Source organism: Benincasa hispida, chromosome 5 (genome assembly GCF_009727055.1).
Source record: "Benincasa hispida cultivar B227 chromosome 5, ASM972705v1, whole genome shotgun sequence".
In the NCBI taxonomy this organism is placed as follows: Eukaryota; Viridiplantae; Streptophyta; class Magnoliopsida; order Cucurbitales; family Cucurbitaceae; genus Benincasa; species Benincasa hispida.
In genome coordinates this window covers 2609514-2620353 of record NC_052353.1, presented here as the reverse complement: position 1 = coordinate 2620353, position 10840 = coordinate 2609514, and the positions used below count along the sequence as shown (strand labels likewise).

Below are 10840 nucleotides of genomic sequence, written 5' to 3'. Positions count from 1 at the left end.
ATAATACCACGTTGTAATAGGATATTTATTGACTCGACGATGGTTGATGTGTACTCATTTTCCTAAGATCCTAATCTCATTCTTTGTATTTTTCGTATTATAAAATATATAAAATGTGAAAATAAAAATATTTAGATGCCTTCAAGAAATGTTAGAGAGTCCTAACTTTATTTCAAAATCTGCCAAAGATATGTATGGTTTCAGCATCGACATTTTATTAATACAATAAGGAGTGGAGGATTTGAATCACAACCTCTTTGTTAACACATATTATATGTTGGATGGGCTAGGCACATTGTTTTAAAGAAAATTTGATAGCATATGATGGATAAAAAATTCGAGTTCTTTTTAAGACATCAGAGAGAGAGGAAAAGAACTCCATCCTAAGAATAAAACAGATCAACATGTACAAAAATATTCTTTCGTCCTTTTTCCTAACCCAATTGTGTGTTTGAATACATGATATGTGACTCTTCATTTAGGGTACCATTCTTCCATGAATGGATTCATGTTTTCTATTATTAACCAACTTGAAGAAGAGATATTACTGTTCAAATAACGATTTGTTAGTCTATAAATATATATCTTCTCCAAATTGGAAATTTACTTTTTGATCAACTTTTTTCCCTCGTAAAATTCTCTATCCATTTTAAACATTAGTTAAAGTTTGATATGCTTTACAAAGTAAAGTTTATTGGATCTTGAGGGTGAAATGTCCTGCTTTTATAAGAAAGGTAATGTGTTATATTTTGAGAGATAATTACTCATGAAACTTTATATTTAATGAGAATGTGAATTCGTTGTACTCAAATTCTCTTTTGTATATAAGATTATGTATTTTCTGATATTATGTGATAGTTTCTGATATAAGAATTTGTTGATGTGAAATTCGCTAGGATTAAGGTATTATTTATCTTCCATCAACAATTAAAAAAAAAAGTTTAAAAATGTTGATATTGTCTAAACATGAATGTCTCAATTTTATGGATATCATATCGGATTTGCCTTTGAATGACACCAAAAACATGCGTTCTCCAACCTTTTGGGATACATTTTCTCCAAACTTTAAGGTTGATTGATTTTGTCAACTTGTGAATTAATTGAAATAAGTCGTTTTTCGATCTTTTTGCTCCCATGATTCTTCTTTAAACATCACCAATGTATTATATTTCCATTGACATTCTAATATATTCATAAATTTTATATGAACATAGAGATGAAATGACATTTTCACATTATATTGTAAAAAATGGATGAAATATAAAAATCCTTCAACAAAATAACACCAATATTATAGACATTATACTACAGATAAACACAACACCCAAATTTAGAGTGCATTTGGATTAATTTTTAAAGTATTTAATTTTTAAAATAAATTATTTTAGAAAAAATTGAAGTGCATGGGAATCGCTAAAAACAACTTTTGAAATATATTTTAACTAAAATTTATCAAAAATGTTTAAATAAAAATGAATTTTTGAAAAAATATTTTTTCTACGGTCCATCTAAACAAACCCTTAATAGGTACCTTGATTCAAACCCTTAATAGGTACCTTGATTTTTTTTTTTTTTTTTGTTAGATGAAAGTATACAAATATCCATCGACAACAAAATCTATGTATATTTCCATCTTCGTTTCTATAATATGAAGATTTAAAAAAGAAAAAAAAAAACAATTAGGTCTACATCAATATTAGACATGTCGATTTGACATTTTTTTAAAATTAGAACCTAACCCTCTTTGTTTTTGTTTTTTTTTTTTTTTTTTTTTTTTTTTTTTTTTTTTTTTTTTTTTAATTTTAATAAGAACCAAACAACTTACAAAATGCAACTGGACAAATAAAAGCAAAACTAAATAGTAAATATAACTCAACTCGTTTGACACACATATTTGAGGTACAAAATTTCAAACCTCAAATGTTATTGGGCTCAGAAAAAGTGTACCAAAAAGGCAAAAAAACTAAAAAGGTCGAAAAGAACTACTATTAGAATATTTATGTGTGGTCCTATTAAGTGTATCAAAGTACAATCAATTAAAATTATCTTTAATTTTTAGGCATTTACTTTTAGATATTTTATTTCCGGACATCTTTATTTTCTAGATTTCTAAAAGGACCTTTAAGAAGTACTGGATTTCCATGCATGAACAAACTCGAATTGCTTTAGAGAGCAATTGAACAAGTAAATTAAAGCCTGTACTTTTGACAATCCAGATGCAATTTGAATATGTGTAATGATCTGAAAGCCATGGTGTGAAGAAATGATCTCAACAGTTAAACCTATCGTAAAACAGTTTTTCATCACACGGTTAAACCTATATATATACAAAATTTGTAAACTGTTTAGTAGCTTGAAGTACAAAAAAAACAAAAGAAAGTCTCTGTAAAAGGAAAAGTTTCTTATCTTCTTGTAGCTCTTGTTAATCAAAACAACACCTTCCCGTGGATGTAGGCTTCAAGCCAAATCACGTATATCTTTGAGTTCATCTTTTTCTCCTTATTTTGATTTGTGTGTTGCATTCTCGATAATCCTTTGTTTCATCTGCAAAATCTCGCCAAAAAAAGTGAAGGTCAGGGAGAGTTGAGAGAGTTTCTCAGTTTGTAGAAAGAGAGAGAGAAATTTATCTTTACCAAAATTATTTTCATATGATCTTCTCTCATTCACATCAGAAAAGGAAAAAGTGGTTTTCATCGTGTGCTCTTCATTCAACTCAAAATCATGGCTTTTCCCATCCTCTTTTTTCATCTACTCTATTCTTTCGTGGATCAGATTCCTTCAATTGTGTTTTGGGTCTGAATTTATAAGCACGAGCCCAACAAAAGTGGTATCAGAGCAAGAAGACTTTCAAGATTTCAGTTCTTGGAATCTAAAGAATTAAGATCCAAAGAAGTTATGGCAATAGCAAGGTTTGAAGTGGAGAAATTCGATGGAAAGAGTGATTTTGGCTTCTGGAAAGCAAAAATTAGAGCAATTATTTGCGAATAGAAGACTCACAAGGCATTTCTTGATCCATCTACCCTACCTACTACAATCACAGCTCAAAAGAAAGGAGAATGGGAGCTGACAACCTATGGTACTTTAGTTCTAAATTTGAGTTGTAATCTTTTGACGCAAATCCTCGATCAAAAGACAACATACAAGATTTGGACTAAGCTGGAAGATTTTTATGCAACAAAAGATCTTCCAAATAAGATGTACCTAAGGGAGAGGTTCTTTACTTTCAAATTAGACTCATCAAGATCACTTTCTGACAATCTTGATGAATTTAAGAAGATTGTTACTGAATTTAAGAACCTTGGACAGAAAATTGGTGATGAAAATGAGGTCTATGTGCTTCTAAAGTCCCTACCAGATTCCTACAGAGAAAATAATAATGCTTTGAAGTATGGAAGGTATTCTATAACCACTAATGCAATTATCACAACCTTAAGAACAAGAGAATTTGAATTACAATCTATAGAGAAGGAACAACCTATTAGTGGAAGGTTGTTTGTAAAGGGGAATTTCAAGCCTAATTACTCAAAAAGAGGAAAACAAAAACATATTGATGAAACTAAGCCTAGACATAAAATCAAGTGCAAATATTGCAAAAAGAAAGGCCACTTAATCAAAATGATTGTTTCATCCTTAAAAGGAAAAAACAGAAAAAAAGAGAAAGAGGCCAAAGACAAATAGCCTAAAGCCTCTGTTGTAGAAGGCTCCTTTATCTACTATGATGCACTAGCCTCAACATAAGACAAGGAAAATCATGTAAACCCCCTTGAGAAACATGATTGGGCCTTGTACTTTGGATGCACCTACCATATGACCCCTATGAGGCTTTGGTTCAATACCTACAAGGAAATTGACGGAGAAATGGTCTACATGGGCAACAACCAAGGTTGTAAATTAAAGGAATTGGTTCAGTATTTTTAAAATTCAAAGATGGGACTGTGAAACTCATTAGAAATGTCAGACATGTACCACTTCTTAAGAGAAATCAAATCTCCTTGGGAATGCTAGATGTAATTGGGTGTGAATACAAAGGAAAGGGTGGAACTCTTGAGGTTCTCAAAGATTCCAAGGTGGTCTTTGTTGGGGAAAAGATTAATGACTTGTTTGTGGTCAAAGGAGTTGAGATGATGACAGGGACATATACTGTTACTCCTAATGAATTGACAGAAGCTGACATATGGCATAAGGGGTTGTCTAATATCATTGCTAAAGGGCTGGAAGTTCTATCGAAATAGGGTATTCTATCTAAGGGAATTTAGACTAGCTCACTTTTTGTGAACATTGTGTATTGGGCAATGCTACCATAAACAACTTTACTAAGGCGTAACATTCAACCAAGGCCATCCTTGACTACATTCAGTCAGACCTTTGGGGACCAGCCCTAACACCAAGTCTAAGTGGTTCCAGGTAATTACTTTCTTTTACTAATGACTTCTCAAGGAAAATTTGGGTTTTCTTTCTTATAACTAAAGTTAAAGTTTTTTGATAAATTTAAAGAATGGAAACTCATGATTGAGAAGCAAAAATCTCAAAGGAAAGTAGATACCCAAGGACAGACAATAGGCTGGAATTTTGTAGTGAGGAATTCAACAAGTCTTATAAAGAGACAGGAATCACAAGGCATGACACCGTTAGATTTACACCTTAATAGAATAGGGTGGCAGAGAAGCTAAACAGAACCATTATGGAAAGGGTCAGATGCCTACTATATGATACTATTCTTAGTGAGAAATATTGGGCTGAAGCACTTGCCTATACTGTTTATACCCTAAATAGGTGACAACACGCATCCCTAGATTACCTAACACCTAAAGAGAAATGGTCCAAGCATCCACCTAACCTTGAAAACCTAAGGGTATTTAGATGTGTTGGATACATACATCAAAACCAAAGGAAGCTGAAGTCCAGGGCTGTAAAGTGCATGTTTGTGGGGTTCACAGATGGTGTGAAAGGATTCAAGATGTGGAATCTAATTGAGAAGAGATTTATTGTCAGCATAAATGTCACTTTTAAAGAAAAAGAAATGTTTATGCAAAGGGAAAAGGCTACTGTAAAATTCCCTAAGAGTCCAACCGGAGGAATGAAGGTGGAGACCCCAAAAGATACATCCACTTTCATCAATCCTCCAAGTGATTAAGAAGAAGAAGAAGTAGCTACAGGTGAGCAAGTTGAACATGTTGAAGCTCAGCCTGATTTGGGTCAATACTCATTAGCTAGGGACAGATAGAGAAGGGTGATTGTTCCTCCATCTAGGTATACTGAAACAAACAATATGAACCTAGTTTTGAATCCTACAGTAGCTTCAAATGACCAAGAACCAGTTACCTTTGAAGAGGGAGTAAGTTGCCCAGATGCAAGGAACTGGATTGAAGCTATGTGTGAAGAAATGCAATCACTAAATGTGAATAAAATTTGGACTCTAGCTCCTTTTCTTAAAGGAGACAAGCCAATAACATCCAAATGGATCAGTAAACTGAAGGAGGGAACAACTATTGCTCAATAGCATAGGTGTAAGGCAAGGCTAGTGGCTAAGGGGTTTACACTGAGAGAAGGCATTGATTACTTTGAGATCTTCTAACCAATTGTAAAATAGACGTCAATCAGACTTCTATTGTCCTTGGTTGCCCAATAGAACGTAGAACTGGATTAGCTAGATGTAATGGCTGCCTTCTTAGAAGGACATCTAGATGAGACTATATACATGGTGCAACCTAAGAGGTTTGAGGAAAAGGGGAAAGAAGATCTATACTGTCTTATAAACAAGTCTATCTATAGACTTAAACAGTCACCTAGATGTTGGTATAGAAGGTTTAATGACTACATAGAGAGTATTGATTTTCAAAAGAGCACCAATGACATATGTACTTATGTGAATTCATCCACATATAGGAACAAGGTATATTTACTTCTCTATGTGGATGATATGTTGTTAGCAGAGAGTTCTACAGGTGATCTAACTCATGCCAAAGATCTCCTAAAGAAAAAATTTGACATGAAGGATATGGGTTAGTTAAGAAGATGCTTGAGATTGAAATTAAGAAGGATAGGGGTTCCTCTACTCTAAGTATCAGTCAAGCTAACAACTATGACAAGATAATTAGAAGATTTAATATATTTCATGCTAAACCAATATCTATCCCTATTGCACATCATTTTAAATTGTCATAAGCCAATTCTTCAACAGAAACAAATATAGAACATCTAACTTAGGTGAAGTTAGTTTCTTATATTCAGGCAGTGGATAGTTTAATGTATTTGATGATCTCTACAAGGCCTGATTTAACCTACTATGCTAGTTCAATAAGTAGATATATGTCAAATCTTGGCAAAAGGCAGTGGGAGGCTACTAAATGGATACTTAGGAATCTCATTTGGTCTAGAAATGCAGTATTGACTCATCTGAACACACAATAATCAGAACTAGAGTTATATGGTTATGTTGACTCTGACTTTGTAGGGAATTTAGACAAAAGAGGATCCTTATCATGCTAACTATTCCTATATGGTCTTAATTTGCTAAGTTGAAAGGCAAATCTATAGTCAATCACAACCCTATCCACTATAGAAGCATAGTATATAACATTGGCATACGCATTCAAGGAGGTATTATGGTTAAAGGGCCTGATGGTAGACTTTGGTTTAACACAATCAACGGTTAAAATTTATTGTGATAACCAAAGTGCTATCCATCTTTCTAAAAATACACAATATCACTCAACGACCAAACATATAGACATTAAATACCATTTTGTGAGGGAAATAATTGAATAAGGAGAAATTGAAGTATTGAAAGTCCATACCTCAGAAAATCCAATAGATATGCTTACGAAACCCATCTCAAAACTCAAGCTGCTCAAATGCTTATAAACGATTGGCTTCGAATTACCTGAAAAAGGGTTAGACAAACATCAGTTTTGGAAGGAAATTAGAGCTACATGCATTGAGATCGAGGTAGAGATTTGTGAAGAAATGTTCTCAAAGGTTAAATCTATCTTAAAACAGTTTCTCATCACATTGAAATAGTCCATTGTTTGTATATATACAAAATTTGTAAATTGTTTAGTAGCTTGAAATACAGAAAAACAAAAGAAAGACTCTGTAAAAGGAAAAGTTTCTTATCTTCTTGTAGCTCTTGTTAATCAAAACAACACCTTCCCGTGGATATAGGATTCAAGTCGAACCATGTATATCTCTGAGTTTATCTTCTTCTCCATATTCTGATTTGTGTACTGCATGCTCGATAATCCAAAAAGAGTGAAGGTTAGTGAGAGTTGAGAGAGTTTCTAAGTTCGTAAAGAAAGAGAGAGAGAGAAAAAATTACCTTTACCAAAATTATTTTCATCTGATCTTATCTCATTCACATCAGAAAAGGGAAAAGTGGTTTCTACCACGTGTCTTCATTCAGCTCAAAATTGTGGCCTTTTCTCATTCTCTTCTTTCACCTACTCTCTTCTTTCGTTCCTCGGATTCCATCAATTGTGTTTTGGGCCTAAAATTATAAGCACGAACCCAACACATGGTTTTGACTCTGGTTAAAAAACCTTCAAATGTTGCATGTTTTTGTTTGTTGCGAAAGTTGCACCAAAACAATGTTGTTCTAGAAAAATTCATTTCGAATTTCCACTCATATATCTTTTCAATGTTGGTGTAGTATTCTCATCTAAAATCTAAAATCAGTAGTGGATCCATAAATTTTGTCACACACTGTAAAAAATGATTCAAATAATATATTATTTAGTATGTAAACTTTAAAGTTAGTTTTAATTTTTAGTCATCAACATATAAAAGTTTCTTTTGGCCATTCAAATTTAACTTTTATTCTATTTAGTATCTAAGATTATAAAATATGTCTATTTTTATTAATCTTTAAAAAAAAATATGCCCTAATGTGGGTATGAGAGCACTAAATAGGCAGATATTATTGAAACTCCGAGTATCTTAAAATTCTACCTCGAATATTCATTAATGAATTGGCCTAATAAATAGACAATCAAAATACATGTGGCAACAACAAGAAAATAACCAACTAACCAATCAAAAACTAATTCTAATTCTCCCCCCCAAAATGGATAATGAACATCAATAATTCTCATCTTGTCTAATAAAGAAGTAAAAGAAGAATACGGTAATGATTTAGTAAAAATGTCTACCAACTGAGCATTAGAACGAATAGAAAAAAGCTTGATGTCACCACGAGTAAGATGGTCTTGAACAAAATAATAATCGATCTCAATATGCTTCGTTTGTTCATGAAAAAATGGATTAGATGCAATACGAAAAGCAGATTGATTATCAAATAATATAAAAGCAGGAACCGAAGGAGGAACTTAGAGATCTTTAAGAAGTTGAATAATCTATATAATTTCACTTGTGGTGATAACCAAGGTTCGATATTCAACTTTAGTAGAAGAACATGACATTGTAGTCTGTTTCTTTACCTTCCAAGCAACCAATGTATCACCTAGAAAAACACAAAAACTAGTTGTGGATTTCTGTATCCAAACTAGATGCCCAATCAGCATCAGTAAAGGCTTTCAACTGAAAAGAAGAATCGGCCTTAAGGAAAATGCCCATGCTAGGACTGCCTTTCAAGTAACGCAACAGAGAATGAACTGCAGATAAATGTGGATACCGAGGCTGTGACAAAAATTGGCTTAGTTTGTGCACAACAAAAGTAATGTCAGATCGAGATATAGTTAAGTATAATAGTCAACCAATCAATCTTCGATAAGTGGATGGATCTTCAAACAATTCTCCTTGATCTTGTTGATGCTTAAGATTAGGATCCAATGGTAAAGAGCACAGTTTGGCAGATAAGAAACTAGTATCCTCAAGTAACTGTAGAGTGTAATGTCGTTGAGACAAAGAAATGCTTTTCGAAGACCTTGCCAACTCCAACCCAAAAAAATAACGCAAATTTCCTAAGTCTTTAAGCTTAAAAGTCTTATCAAGATGAGTTTTCAGCTCAATAATATCACATAGAGAAGCACCAGTAATTATAATGTCCACATATACAGCACAACAAGAAAATGAGATCTGGAACCTCTGGTGAATAGAGAATAATCAGACTTGGATTGAGAAAAACCAAGTAACAACAATGCATTAGAAAATTTGTCAAATCACTGGCGAGAATCTTGCTTCAAACCATATATTGACTTATGTAGTTTACGAACAAAACGCTCTCCCTTAATTGGAATATGATCATGCTCGTAACAAAGAGGCAAATCCATATAAACTTCCTCTACTAAAACACTGTGTAAAAAGGCATTATTCACACTGTGTAAAAAGGCATTATTCACATTAAGTTGAATTAATGGCCAATTAAGAGACGCAGCAAGGGTAAGAAGTACCTTGACTGTTACCAGTTTAGCCATAGAAGAAAAAGCCTCAATGTAATCTAAGCCTTCTTGTTGAGTATACCTCTTTGTAACAAGGTAAGCTTTGTAACACTCAACGGATCCATCCGATTTTTGCTTGACTTTATACACCCATTTGCAATTATATAGAGTGTTGCCTTGGAGGAAGAGGAATTACAGACCAAATGTTGTTGGCTTCCAATGCTTTTAATTTATCAGCTATGACAATCCTCCAATGAGCAAAAGAAATAGCTTGGTGAGCTTGGTGATAAAACTTTGGTTCATATTTAGAAGAGACACTCAAAACAAAATGTCGATAAGCAGGAGAAAGCTTATCATATGATATAACAAAATTCAAAGGATATCAGGATCCAACTGGTTCTATACAAGTAGTATGTAAAAGACTACAATGATACTCCCTTAGATAAGAAGTAAGTTTTGTTATTCTGGTAGAACAACGAGGAATGATACTGTCATTCTCACAAACATCATTAGAAGAACCATCAAGACAGCAACCATTCGAAACATCACGAATATCATGAGGAGATTTCCTTGTCTCAGCAACAACATTGGAAAGAGGGAATTCTGTGGGTATATCATCATTTGGAGAAGTAACTTGAGCATAATTATTATTTATAATAGAACAATCAGTATGAACGAGAGGTGGTGTGGTTGCAACATCATGAAGAGAAAGACTATTCACATTAGTAACAGTAGAAACAATATTAGGTAATGAAGTAGACAATATCCTTTGCAGTACCGAATCTGGAAAATTATCTACAACCTCATGTTGCTTAGTGATATTGTGAAAAGAGAACATATTTTCATGGAAAGTGACATCTTTTGAAATGAAGATGTGCTGCTTTTCAATATCATAAAGTCAATATCCTTTAATCTCTAGAGGATAACCCAAAAATACAGCAGGAATTGTACAATGATGAAACTTCAACCGTTGGTTTGTTAATGTGGAAGCAAAAAATAAACAACGAAAGGTTCAAATATAAGAATAATCGACATGCTACCCATACAAACAAAAATAAAGAGTAGTCCACTGTAATAAAGAAGAAGGAATCCGATTGATGAGAAAGCAAGCAGTAAGAACACATTCACCCCAAAATTTAATAGGAACACGTGATTGAAAGAGCAAAGAACGAGTAACATTCAAAAGATGTTGATGTTTTCTCTCAACAACAGAGAGTTCTGTTTCGAATGAGCAACACAAAAATGTTGATGTAGAACTCCTTTAGTAGCGAAAAAAATCAGTAAAAGCAAGTTCTAGGGATTACCATACCGAAACTGTTTAACAGATGCATAAATTGATTCTTAATGAGTTTGAAGAAATGTGGAACAAGCGCTAAAGCATCTGACTTTTGTTTCATAAAAAAGACCCATGTATATTAGGAGTGATCATCAACAAGTGTTAGAAAGTATCAATAACAAGAATGCGTAGGATTCTGATACGGTCCTCAAATAATGCACCTAACATC

General features: G+C 33.1%; 1 long non-coding RNA gene across 2 annotated transcripts; it reads right to left on the bottom strand.

The window, feature by feature from the left end:
* Positions 1 to 2254: 2254 nt before the first annotated feature.
* LOC120078546 lies at positions 2255 to 7317 on the bottom strand. Of its 2 annotated transcripts, XR_005482035.1 has the most exons (3): positions 6798 to 7317; positions 2634 to 2795; positions 2255 to 2544 (listed from the first exon to the last, which is right to left on the bottom strand). It is a non-coding gene; the product is annotated as an uncharacterized LOC120078546 (long non-coding RNA). The 2 variants fall into 2 exon arrangements; XR_005482036.1 differs by lacking the exon at positions 2634 to 2795 and having other exon boundaries at positions 6798 to 7316.
* Between the last annotated feature and the right edge of the window lie 3523 nt (positions 7318 to 10840).